This window comes from Saimiri boliviensis, chromosome 4 (assembly GCF_048565385.1).
Source record: "Saimiri boliviensis isolate mSaiBol1 chromosome 4, mSaiBol1.pri, whole genome shotgun sequence".
NCBI lineage: Eukaryota > Metazoa > Chordata > Mammalia > Primates > Cebidae > Saimiri > Saimiri boliviensis.
Genome location: NC_133452.1, coordinates 81,776,591 through 81,788,730, shown reverse-complemented (window position 1 = coordinate 81,788,730; position 12,140 = coordinate 81,776,591). Strand labels below are relative to the sequence as shown.

General features: G+C 40.3%; 1 long non-coding RNA gene across 1 annotated transcript in view; it reads right to left on the bottom strand.

Annotated features, from left to right (window-relative positions):
- The window catches only part of LOC141584145 (uncharacterized), a 269,907-nt gene extending 258,045 nt beyond the window's left edge, over positions 1-11,862 (bottom strand). The window contains exons 1-2 of the long non-coding RNA XR_012517088.1: positions 11,795-11,862; positions 11,252-11,363 (exon numbers count right to left, since the gene is read on the bottom strand). This is a non-coding gene — a long non-coding RNA (uncharacterized LOC141584145). The remainder of the gene's footprint in view (positions 1-11,251; positions 11,364-11,794) is intronic.
- Positions 11,863-12,140: the final 278 nt, after the last annotated feature.

Below are 12,140 nucleotides of genomic sequence, written 5' to 3'. Positions count from 1 at the left end.
TATTTCCCTGAAGCTGAGTTTCTATTTCCTATTCTCTTTTTGTGAGTTCAGATATGCATATAAGATATATATATCTGAATGGCCCAAGATGGGTGCATCTTCCTGGTATTTCAATATTCTATGAAAAAGATGTCATCAATAACCTGTTATGAATTAAGAATTCCATATTTTTTTATCTCCTCACAGTTCCTGAAACATAGTGGTACTTAAATATTATATGTTGGATAAATGAATAAATGTATAAACTACTGAATGAATGCACATGAGCAAATGGAAGAGTTACATGGATTTTTACTTTAAATATCAAACTCTTCTGTTCACCCAGGGGCTATCAAATTTTTAGGGAGTTGTTCCTTTTCCACATTCTTAATATTTTATCATTTAATGCTTAAACCAATTTTTATCTTATAGATTCACATCTGCTATAAAAACACTTTCTATTGATCCGACTTTCAAGATGGCCGCCTAAGAACAGCTCAGGACTTCAGCTCCCAGTGAAAGTGCAGAGGGTGAGTGGACGCCGCATTTCCAGACGAACTCTTATTGCCCACAGACCAGGAGATACCCAGGCAGAGGGGTCGCCAGCGTCGAAGTCCCAGCCGGTGCGGCTGTTTTGGCCCCCGCGGGGCTGATTCCGCCCGCGCGGCTGCTGTGACCACTCCCTGCAGCTGCGGTTCTCCGTACAAAAGCCACTGGTCTGGGAGCCCTCTTAGCTGGCGAGCAGAGCCTTGAGACGGCAGAATAGCCCATTCATCTGAAATAGCGAGCCAGGCCAGGAGATTCCTAGGCAAAAAATCCGCCAGGAGCCGGCGCCGCGGTTCGAGCAGACTCCGTGAGTCGCAGCACGGGAGATCCCGGCGCCTTTTCAACAAGCGACCGGAACGCGGGGTCTTTCAACTTAAAAGAAAAGACTCTGAGTCAGGGAGCCAGGTGATCAGGCTCGGTTGGTCCCACCCCTCCACCCCCAACAACAACGGAAACAAAAACAGTAATTGGAAACCCTCTGGGTTGAGCCCTTCAAACCAAGCACAGCTGAACCAGGATGGTCCGGCTCCGTGGGGGAGGGGCTTCCGCCATTACTGAGACTCTCCACCACTACGGAGGCAGGCTGCCGTTGCCGAGGCAACCCGCCGTTGCCGAGGCAACCTGCCACAACAGAGAGAGTCCGCCATAACAGAGGCGGGGCCACCATTGCCCAGACAGTTCTAACTACGCCCATATAAAAAGGACTACAGGGAAGAGCTCAGGGCAGCTGGGCGGAGCCCACAGCAGCTCAGCAAAGCCCCTGCGGGCAGGCAGAGGCTAGGCGTGCTGCTAGCTGGGCGGGTCCGACCTGAAAAAAAAAATCAAAAAAGGCAGTAGTGCAACGGAAACTCATAAAGCTCCAACTCCCTGGGACAGAGACAGACAACAGGTGGATAAACCCACAAAAATGGGTAGAAACCAGCGTAAAAAGGATGAAAACTCCCGAAACCAGAACACCTCTCCTCCTAAAAGTGATCATAACTCCTCACCAGCAAGGGAACCAGACCGGATGGAGAAGGAGGGTGATGAAATGACAGAATCAGACTTCAGAAGATGGGTAGTAAGAAACTACAATGAGCTAAAAGAACATGTTCTAACCCATCGCAAAGAAAATAGGAACCTTGAAAAAAGATTGGACGAACTGCTGACGAGAATGGACAGCATAGAGAGGAGAATAAGTGAATTGATGGAGCTGAAAAACGCAACACGAGAACTTCGTGAAGCATGCACAAGCTTCAACAGCCGAATTGACCAAGCAGAAGAAAGGATATCAGAGGTCGAAGACCAACTCAATGAAATAAAAAGAGAAGGCAAGAACAGAGAAAAAAGCGCAAAAAGGAATGAACAAAATCTTCAAGAAATGTGGGACTATGTGAAAAGACCTAATCTACGTCTGATAGGTGTACCTGAATGTGATGAAGAGAATGAATCCAAGCTGGAAAATACTCTTCAGGATATTATCCAGGAAAACTTCCCCAACCTAGCAAGGCAGACCAATATTCAAATCCAGGAAATACAGAGAACACCACAGAGATATTCCTCAAGAAGAGCAACTCCAAGGCACATAATCGTCAGATTCACCAGGGTTGAAATGAAAGAGAAAATGCTAAGGGCAGCCAGAGAGAAAGGTCGGGTTACCCACAAAGGGAAGCCCATTAGACTCACAGCAGATCTCTCAACAGAAACCCTACAAGCCAGAAGAGACTGGGGGCCAATATTCAACATCCTTAAAGAAAAGAACTTTCAACCCAGAATCTCCTATCCAGCCAAACTCATCTTCATAAGTGAAGGAAAAATAAAATCCTTTGTGAACAAGCAAGCACTCAGAGATTTCATCACCACCAAACCTGCTCTACAAGAACTCCTGAAAGAGGCTCTACACATATAAAGGAACAACCAGTACCAGCCACTCCAAAAACACACCAAATGGTAAAAAAGCAGCAACACAATCAAGAATCTGCATCAACTAACCAACAAAACAGCCAGGTAGCATCAAAATGACAGCATCAAATTCACACATAACAATACTATCCCTAAATGTCAATGGACTAAATGCCCCAATCAAAAGACACAGACTGGCAAGTTGGATAAAAAGCCAAAACCCATCAGTGTGCTGTATCCAGGAAACCCATCTTACATGCAAGGATACACAAAGGCTCAAAATAAAGGGATGGAGGAAGATCTACCAAGCAAATGGAGAGCAAAAAAAGGCAGGAGTTGCAATTCTCATCTCTGATAAAATAGACTTTAAAGCAACAAAGATCAAAAGAGACAAAGAAGGACATTACATAATGGTAAAAGGATCACTGCAACAAGAAGAGCTAACGATCCTAAATATATATGCACCCAATACAGGAGCACCCAGATACATAAGGCAAGTTCTTAATGACTTACAAAGAGACTTAGACTCCCACACAATAATAGTGGGAGACTTTAACACCCCATTGTCAATATTAGACAGATCAACCAGACAGAAAATCAACAAGGATATCCAGGACCTGAACACAGACCTGGAACGAGCAAACCTAATAGACATTTACAGAACTCTCCACCCCAAATCCACAGAATATACATTCTTCTCAGCACCACATCACACCTACTCTAAAATTGACCACATAATTGGCAATAAATCACTCCTCAGCAAATGCAAAAGAACAGAAATCATAACAAACAGTCTCTCAGACCACAGTGCAATCGAGTTAGAACTCAGAATGCAGAAACTAACTCAGAACCGCACAGCTTCATGGAAACTGAACAACTTGCTCTTGAATGTTGACTGGATAAACAATGAAATGAAGGCAGAAATAAAGATGTTCTTCGAAACCAATGAGAACGAAGACACAACATACCAGAATCTCTGGGACACATTTAAAGCAGTCTCTAGAGGAAAATATATAGCAATGAATGCCCACATGAGAAGAAAGGAGAGATCTAAAATTGACACCCTATCATCAAAATTGAAAGAGCTAGAGGAGCAAGATCAAAAAAACTCAAAACCTAGCAGAAGACAGGAAATAACTAAGATCAGAGCAGAACTGAAGGAAATAGAGACACAAAAAACTCTTCAAAAAATCAATAAATCCAGGAGCTGGTTTTTTGAAAAGATCAACAAAATAGACAGACCACTAACCAGATTAATAAAAAAGAAAAGAGAGAATAACCAAATTGATGCAATAAAAAACGATAAAGGGGATATCACCACAGATTCCACAGAAATCCAAACCATCATCAGAGATTATTACAAACAACTCTATGCACATAAACTAGTAAACCTGGAAGAAATGGATAAATTCCTGGACACCTGCAACCTCCCAAGCCTAAACCTGGAAGAAGCCGAAACCCTGAATAGACCAATAACATGGTCTGAAGTCGAGGCAGCAATAAAGAGCCTACCACCCAAAAAAAGCCCAGGTCCAGATGGGTTCACAGCTGAATTCTACCAGACATACAAGGAGGAGCTGATACCATTCCTTCTGAAACTATTCCAGACAATCCAAAAAGAGGGAATCCTTCCCAAATCATTTTATGAGACAAACATCATCCTGATACCAAAACCCGGCAGAGACTCAACAAGAAAAGAAAATTTCAGGCCAATATCCATGATGAACATAGATGCAAAAATCTTCAATAAAATACCGGCAAACCGATTGCAACAGCATATCAAAAAGCTCATCCACCATGATCAAGTAGGATTCATCCCGGGGATGCAAGGCTGGTTCAACATACGCAAGTCCATAAACGTAATTCACCACATAAACAGAACCAAAGACAAAAACCACATGATTATCTCGATTGATGCAGAGAAGGCTTTTGACAGAATTCAACAACCCTTTATGCTAAAAACCCTCAATAAACTAGGTATTGACGGAACGTATCTCAAAACAATAAAAGCTATTTACGACAAACCAACAGCCAATATCATACTGAATGGGCAAAAACTGGAAGCATTCCCTTTGAAATCTGGCACTAGACAAGGATGCCCTCTCTCACCACTCCTATTCAATATAGTACTGGAAGTTCTAGCCAGAGCAATCAGGCAAGAAAAAGAAATAAAGGGTATCCAAATTGGAAAGAAGGAAATCAAATTGTCTCTATTTGCAGATGACATGATTGTATATCTGGAAGACCCCATCATCTCAGCCCAAAATCTCCTGAAACTGATAAACAACTTCAGCAAAGTCTCAGGATACAAAATCAACGTGCAAAAATCACAAGCATTCCTATACACCAGTAATAGACTTCAAGAGAGCCAAATCAAGAACGAACTGCCATTCACAATTGCTACAAAGAGAATAAAGTACCTAGGAATACAACTAACAAGGAACGTAAAGGACCTCTTCAAGGAGAACTACAAGCCATTGCTCAACGAAATAAGAGAGGATACAAACAGATGGAGAAACATTCCATGTTCATGGTTAGGAAGAATCAACATCGTGAAAATGGCCATACTGCCCAAAGTAATTTACAGATTCAACGCTATTCCCATCAAGCTACCAATGACCTTCTTCACAGAACTGGAAAAAAACACCTTAAACTTCATATGGAACCAAAAGAGAGCCCGCATAGCCAAGTCAATTCTAAGCAAAAAGAACAAAGCGGGAGGCATCACACTACCGGACTTCAAACTATACTACAAGGCTACAGTAATCAAAACAGCATGGTACTGGTACCAAAACAGAGATATAGACCAATGGAACAGAACAGAGGCCTCAGAGGAAATACAACATACCCACAACCATCTGATCTTCGACAAACCTGACAAAAACAAGCAATGGGGAAAGGACTCCCTGTTTAATAAATGGTGTTGGGAAAACTGGCTAGCCATGTGCAGAAAGCAGAAACAGGACCCCTTCCTGACACCTTACACCAAAATTAACTCCAGATGGATTAAAGACTTAAACATCAGACCTAATACCATAAAAACCTTAGAAGAAAATCTAGGCAAAACCATTCAGGACATAGGTGTAGGCAAGGACTTCATGACCAAAACGCCAAAAGCAATGGCAACAAAAGCCAAAATAGACAAATGGGACCTAATCAAACTCCACAGCTTCTGCACGGCAAAAGAAACAGTCAGTAGAGTGAATCGGCAACCAACAGAATGGGAAAAAATTTTTGCAGTCTACCCATCTGACAAGGGGCTGATATCCAGAATTTACAAAGAACTAAAGCAGATCTACAAGAAAAAAACAAACAAGCCCATTCAAAAATGGGCAAAGGATATGAACAGATACTTTACAAAAGAAGACATACAGGAGGCCAACAAACATATGAAAAAATGCTCATCATCAATGGTCATCAGAGAAATGCAAATCAAAACCACACTGAGATACCATCTCATACCAGTTAGAATGGCGATCATTAAAAAATCGGGAAACAACAGATGCTGGAGAGGATGTGGAGAAATAGGAACACTTTTACACTGTTGGTGGGAATGTAAATTAATTCAACCATTGTGGAAGACAGTGTGGCGATTCCTCAAGGACCTAAAAATAGAAATCCCATTTGACCCAGCAATCCCATTACTGGGTATATATCCAAAGGATTATAAATCATTCTACTACAAGGACACGTGCACACGAATGTTCATTGCAGCACTGTTTACAATAGCAAAGACCTGGAACCAACCCAAATGCCCAACGATGATAGACTGGATAGGGAAAATGTGGTACATATACACCATGGAATATTATGCAGCCATCAAAAACGATGAGTTCACGTCCTTTATAGGGACATGGATGAACCTGGAAACCATCATTCTCAGCAAACTGACACAAGAGCAGAAAATCAAACACCGTATATTCTCGCTCATAGGCGGGTGTTGAACAATGAGAACACATGGACACAGGGAGGGGAGCACTACACACTGGGGTCTGTTGGGGGGAAATGGGGGAGGGGCGGGGGGATGGGGAGGTGGGAAGAGATAGCATGGGGAGAAATGACAGATACAGGTGAGGGGACGGAAGGCAGCAAAGCACACTGCCATGTGTGTACCTATGCAACAATCTTGCATGTTCATTACATGTACCCCAAAACCTAAAATGCAATAAAAAAAAAAGAAAAAAAAAAAAAAAAAACACTTTCTATTTATTATAGAGAAAAAGAAAATATGTGTAAGAGACAGAAAATAGAAATAATCAATAATGTCCTTCTTTTCCCACACATATCCAAATAACCTACAAATTAAAAATAGCACTCAATGCTACGAAAGTAGTACTCAGTACTTAAAAAGAATGACAAATTGTTTCTTATCAAAAAATACAATATTAAACATACAATAAGCAATTAAAACGCTCCTTTTTTTCCAATTTGGTATTTGTCAATCCTTTATTGGCAATGATATTTACTGTGCTCTATTTATAACTTACTACACATCATATACTGAGATAGGTTTTTTGCAGACATGGCATGTTAGGTTTTTTGCAGACATGGCACTGTGTGCTCTTCATAAGGACTTTTATAGGAGGTACCATTCTTGAGGAAACAAAGGCTTAGGAAGGTTAAACAAAGGCCTAGAAAAGTTAAACAACATAGAAGTAATTGAATTCTGACATGAGGTACAGCTGGGATTCTAGCTTTAGGCTAGTCAGACTCTAAAATCTACACTATTTCCCCACCCTATTTGGCTATCTATATTAGGTAGAACTACATGATACTGCCAGTATTCAACCATTTTAAACATTAAAAATGGAAATTGTATCCTATTCTAGTTAATGTAAGTATAATTCATTTCCATTTTTATTCTAGAATCAAGTCCCATGACTTGCACAGGCATCAAAATGTCAGTTTAAACGTGAGGACGAGAGTTCAAATCCTGGCTTTCCTGGTACTAGCTGTGAGACCCTGAGCAAATCACCTTCACTACAGGGTTATTTTTTCTGTTGAAAAAAGTAGTGTTGCCCTTCCCTGCATACTTCATAGGGATTCACTAAGAGAAAAATAGAATATATAAAACTATAAAGGATATAAAACACAAAATAATAGTTATAAACAAATCTTCTAAATATGGAAAATCCAACAAGCCACATTCCTAAGTTATAAATGTGAAAGAGGAAAATTACAAACTAGTATATTAGGCCCTACAAAGCCCTCTACAATGCTGTTTGCTCAGTTTTTGATAAGCACATCAAGGCCAAAACCAATCCTTCATAATTCTATGGCTAGTGATTTTGATAGTAAGGACTAACAGTCTAAATGTCAACAAGATGCTTCAAAATGGTTACGCAAAATTTGGCTTTCTATGCAAAAAACATATCACCATTCCTGGAAAAGATCTCAAAGCTGCGTAAGAAATGATTATTGGTATATTACGTAAAAGCCCTAACTGAGATTTCAAAAAGCTCCAAGCATTCTGGGAAGTCAACATAAAACCAAAAAGAAAAAAAATATTATTTCCACTGGCAAAATATCAAATCCCAAGAACATGTGCCTAACCTGGAACAGGCTTCCTTAACAAGGACTTAGAAGAACTCTGAGCTGCCCTTGAGGATTAATCTCTTTTCTATGCTTCCTGGAAATGGCAGTTATTAGCATGAAAAACTCTTCCCCTTCAAAAAATATTTTTCCAGTGTGATTTACACTCAAGATTTTCCTTCCTTCCAGTCCTTTTGGTATGTAAGGTAACATGAGTTAACATATTTTCTAAACAATAAAGCCCTCCTATACAAATGGAAGAAGTCTTTATGATCACTTCCTGAGTTAGACCAAGAAGCCACAGTTCTTTCTATACCCTTCATCTGAGCAAGAATTTAAAGGAGAACTTAACACATAAGTTATATAAAGATTTACATTTTTTATTTCTGCTGCAATAAAAGATGTCTTCAACAACTATTAGGTTTATATAACTAAAGAATTTGTATAGCACATCAATCCAATTTTAAATCTGGTTTGAAGTGGCATATGTGCTTCTCTCATTGAATTAGGTAAGCCTTAAAGCTCCTGCATATTTTTTTTAATTCCTAACTTAAGCCCATTTTCTCTAAATGGTTATTCAGAATATTTTTCATTCTATTAACATCTGTTTCATGCTTGCCTTCACTACCCTTATCAATGACCTCACCTCCTACCGTTCCTTCTATGGTAGTATTTCCTCTCCCCTACCCATCTTCTCCCCATCTCTCTTTCTCAGAAAAGGACAAGAATTTAATTATTTCTCTACACTGACTCTCATATACACAGCTTCTTATTTACTACTATAAAAATCGTGCAGTTCCTATTTCAGTCCTTCACCTCTGCTGCCTTCAATTATTAAAATTGACTCCTAACTGGTCTTCATAAACCCACTTTCAACCCAACCCACTATTAGTATCTAAAGAGTAAGTGCTCTTGTTCCTCCATAATCACACCTAAGTTCTCCTTTGGCTTCCCCACCTCCTGTGCCCTCCTGTCTCCACCTGAGTGTCTCTGTTCCTTCCTGGGCTTCCTGCCTTATGTATTTGTTTATACTGCAGTCCTAAACTGCAAACTCCTTTGAGATCTGACCACGGAGATGTACTCACCTTTACTAGCCTGACTCCTTCATGAAGCTTTTTCCAAAATGCTTGTGAGACAGAGCAGGGACCCACCTCTTAGTGGCCTGCAGGTCCCACAAGCATGGAAGTAAAGAAAAATATTGACCTTTTTCAAGAGAAATTCGGGGTACCTCTATAGCCTTGAGAAGTTAAGCAACTTGATAAGCATGAAGGTAATAGTAGCCTAAAACAATAGCCAAGGGAGCTAGAATCACAAGGTGCTTGGTTCCCCTACAGAAATTAATGATGACATCTTAACATACGTCTCTGAGTTATTTTTCAGGAACCCAAACCCTCACCTAACAACTCATCCCCCACAGTAGACCTCAAATAAGGGGGAATTGGGAACTTAATTCTGTTCTCAATTTCTTCCTGTGGAGCATAAAGAAAGTCACATTCATGAACCAGAGCTAACATTCCTTCCTGCTGATCCCAAATTTTCAAGCGAAGCTTCTCTTCCTTAATCAATTGCAAATCAGAAAATCTTTGAATATATCTATGACCTGTAAGCCCTCACTTCAAGATATCCCACACTTTTAGGTCAAAGCTAATGTGTAATTGTATTGATTTATGATTTAGCCTATAATTTCCGCTTTCCTGAAATTTACCCCTGCCTCTAAAAACCCTTACCTGCAAGCCATGGAGAGGAGTGGGGTCAGGATTTAAGCACCAAGCTGCCTGAACCTCTTTGCTTGGAGCCCTGCAAATAAACACTTTCCTTTCTACCACTGCAATCCTCGGTAGGGACATCTGGTCTTACTGCCTGGTTCAGTTCTGTAACACTCATAGCTAATATTACCTGAAAAAAAAATCAAAACTCTAAAATGTAATGACAATATGATCTCAATTTATATGTGTACTTGCATATGATATGTAAACATACTGAATAGAAATAGGGCAAAATGTGAACTAGTGGTCCTTTAAAGGTACAGTGATCTGAAGACATGCTATGAATCTGAGAAATTCTTGTTTTGTATTTTCTAAATTATTCAAAAGAGCTAGTATTTACTGAAGGTTGTGTACTAAAATCTTTACATGTATTAACTCATTTAATCTTAAAAATCAAACCCACTGATGTGTTTGTATTATCCTCCTATTACTGAGGTATATGGGGGTGAAGCAACATGCTCAGAGCCATGCTGCTAGCAAGAATAGTCTGGTTCCAGACCTGTGCTCTTTAGCACTCCACTAAACTGCACTAAGGACTTTAATAATTGGGGGAAAAAAATGACGTATTTTTAATTACCTTTTCTTCTCATTTCTCTGCCCTCCACCCACCCTTAACTCCGACACTATCAAATTCCAAATTCTCCTTCCATTTCCTTCACAGAGACAAATCTCAGCTAGGTGTTAAGAAGAAAAGCAATTTGATTAAGAAAATTTGCATGAATTGTGAATTAGTAATTACCATCCTAAATCCTAATTGCATCTTAAAAAGGGTGCTTGTTAACATAAGTGAATGCCTAATTAGTGGAATTTCTGTTGCCATGACTAAGCTATTATGTCTACTACTGACAATGCAAGGAGGGGCAGGAAAGTATCTTGGGAAAGAGGATTTTCTTCTTACTCCCTGAAGTTTAAAGGCTGCCTCATGCACAAGGTCTCCCTCAGTCTCTGAAATTCAACCTTCCCACACAAGTTTGTTTCAAAGTACCAATAAGTCCTACACTTAGGCCTATGTAAAAGCCTGTTCTATCATTCTGATGCTGCAGAGGTCACCAAGAACCAGGCTAAGAACCAAAGGTCACTGTTTGTGACACAGGAGTCTTCATAAGGAAATGAAGACCCAAAGAAACTGTTATACCCACATGTTTTTTGTTTTTTGTTTTTTGTTTTTGAGACAGAGTCTTGCTCTGTCACCCAGGCTAGAGTGCAATGGCACAATCTCGGCTCACTGCAAACTCCACCTCCCGGGTTCAAGCAATTCTCTGCCTCAGCCTCCCAAGAAGTTGGGATTACAGGCACCTGCTACCACACCCAGCTAATTTTTGTATTTTTAGTAGAGATGGGATTTCACCAACTTGGCCAGGTAGGTCTTGAACTCCTGACCAAGTGATCCTCCTGCCTCGGCCTCCTAACATGTTGGGATTACAGGCATAAGCCACTGAGCCCAGCCACATGTTTTTTTATAGTACATTTGATGAAGTGTGTACAGTCGTAGAGAAATATGATAGGGCAGAGAGTATGAGGTAAGTGTAGTAAACGGGGAAACTTACCAAGGTCTGTTTGTTCAGATTCCACACTGTGTCCCTTCATCTTTTAAGATAAAGATGCTCTTTTCCTCCAGGTATAGGGTGGATATTTTTCACATGAAGTTCTTATGACCTGCTTTAGAGGAAAATGGAAGGGGAGGGTCAGAAAGCTCTTCCTTCTTCAGTAAATTCTTTCAGCTTAAAATATTTCATATGCCAAGGTGCTATATTTTTGTAACTGGCAAAAACAGTCTGGCGCTAACTGCTTGTAGAAAGAAGCCAAAATAATAAGAAGATGTGACCAAAAGAAAGCAAAACTTTATTTTGCTAGCAAGAGGAAGAGTGGGCAGAAAAAAATTTTGCTCTTTAACTTGTGGAAGTAATGCCAGAGATTTTAAAGAGAGAGTTTGGAATGCAGAAGAGGCAGAGGTGGGGGGTAGGCAAGGAGGTGCCAGGTGGCATGATTGGCTCCAATGGTTCATCTTGAATGATTGTCCCCCATCTGGTGAAGGGGCGGGCACCACCCTGGGCCCAACCAGGTTACAAATTAATCTCAGTTCATCTTACCTTCAATCTCTAGCTGGGAGTGGAGATTCTGACCATAAAGTGATCTTTCGTTGGAGAGAGAATTCCAGAAGTATCTGGTCTGTATCAGGATCCAATCTGTGATGCTTCTAAGGAAAAATATATTTAGAGAAGTGAGTATGGTGTGTGCATAATAAACATCTACATAAATAAATGTACATAAGGCATGGGAGCATAAAGTGGGAAAGAGAAGGGAGTGGAGAAAAGAAAACATTCCAAGGCTGTAAAACACATTTGTAGTCTATCTCAGAGCTACATCTTGAGGCTGCAGAGAAAGGAGGAAAAAGAGGGAAAAAGTTAAACATAACTTGAGGCTAAACTGCTAAAA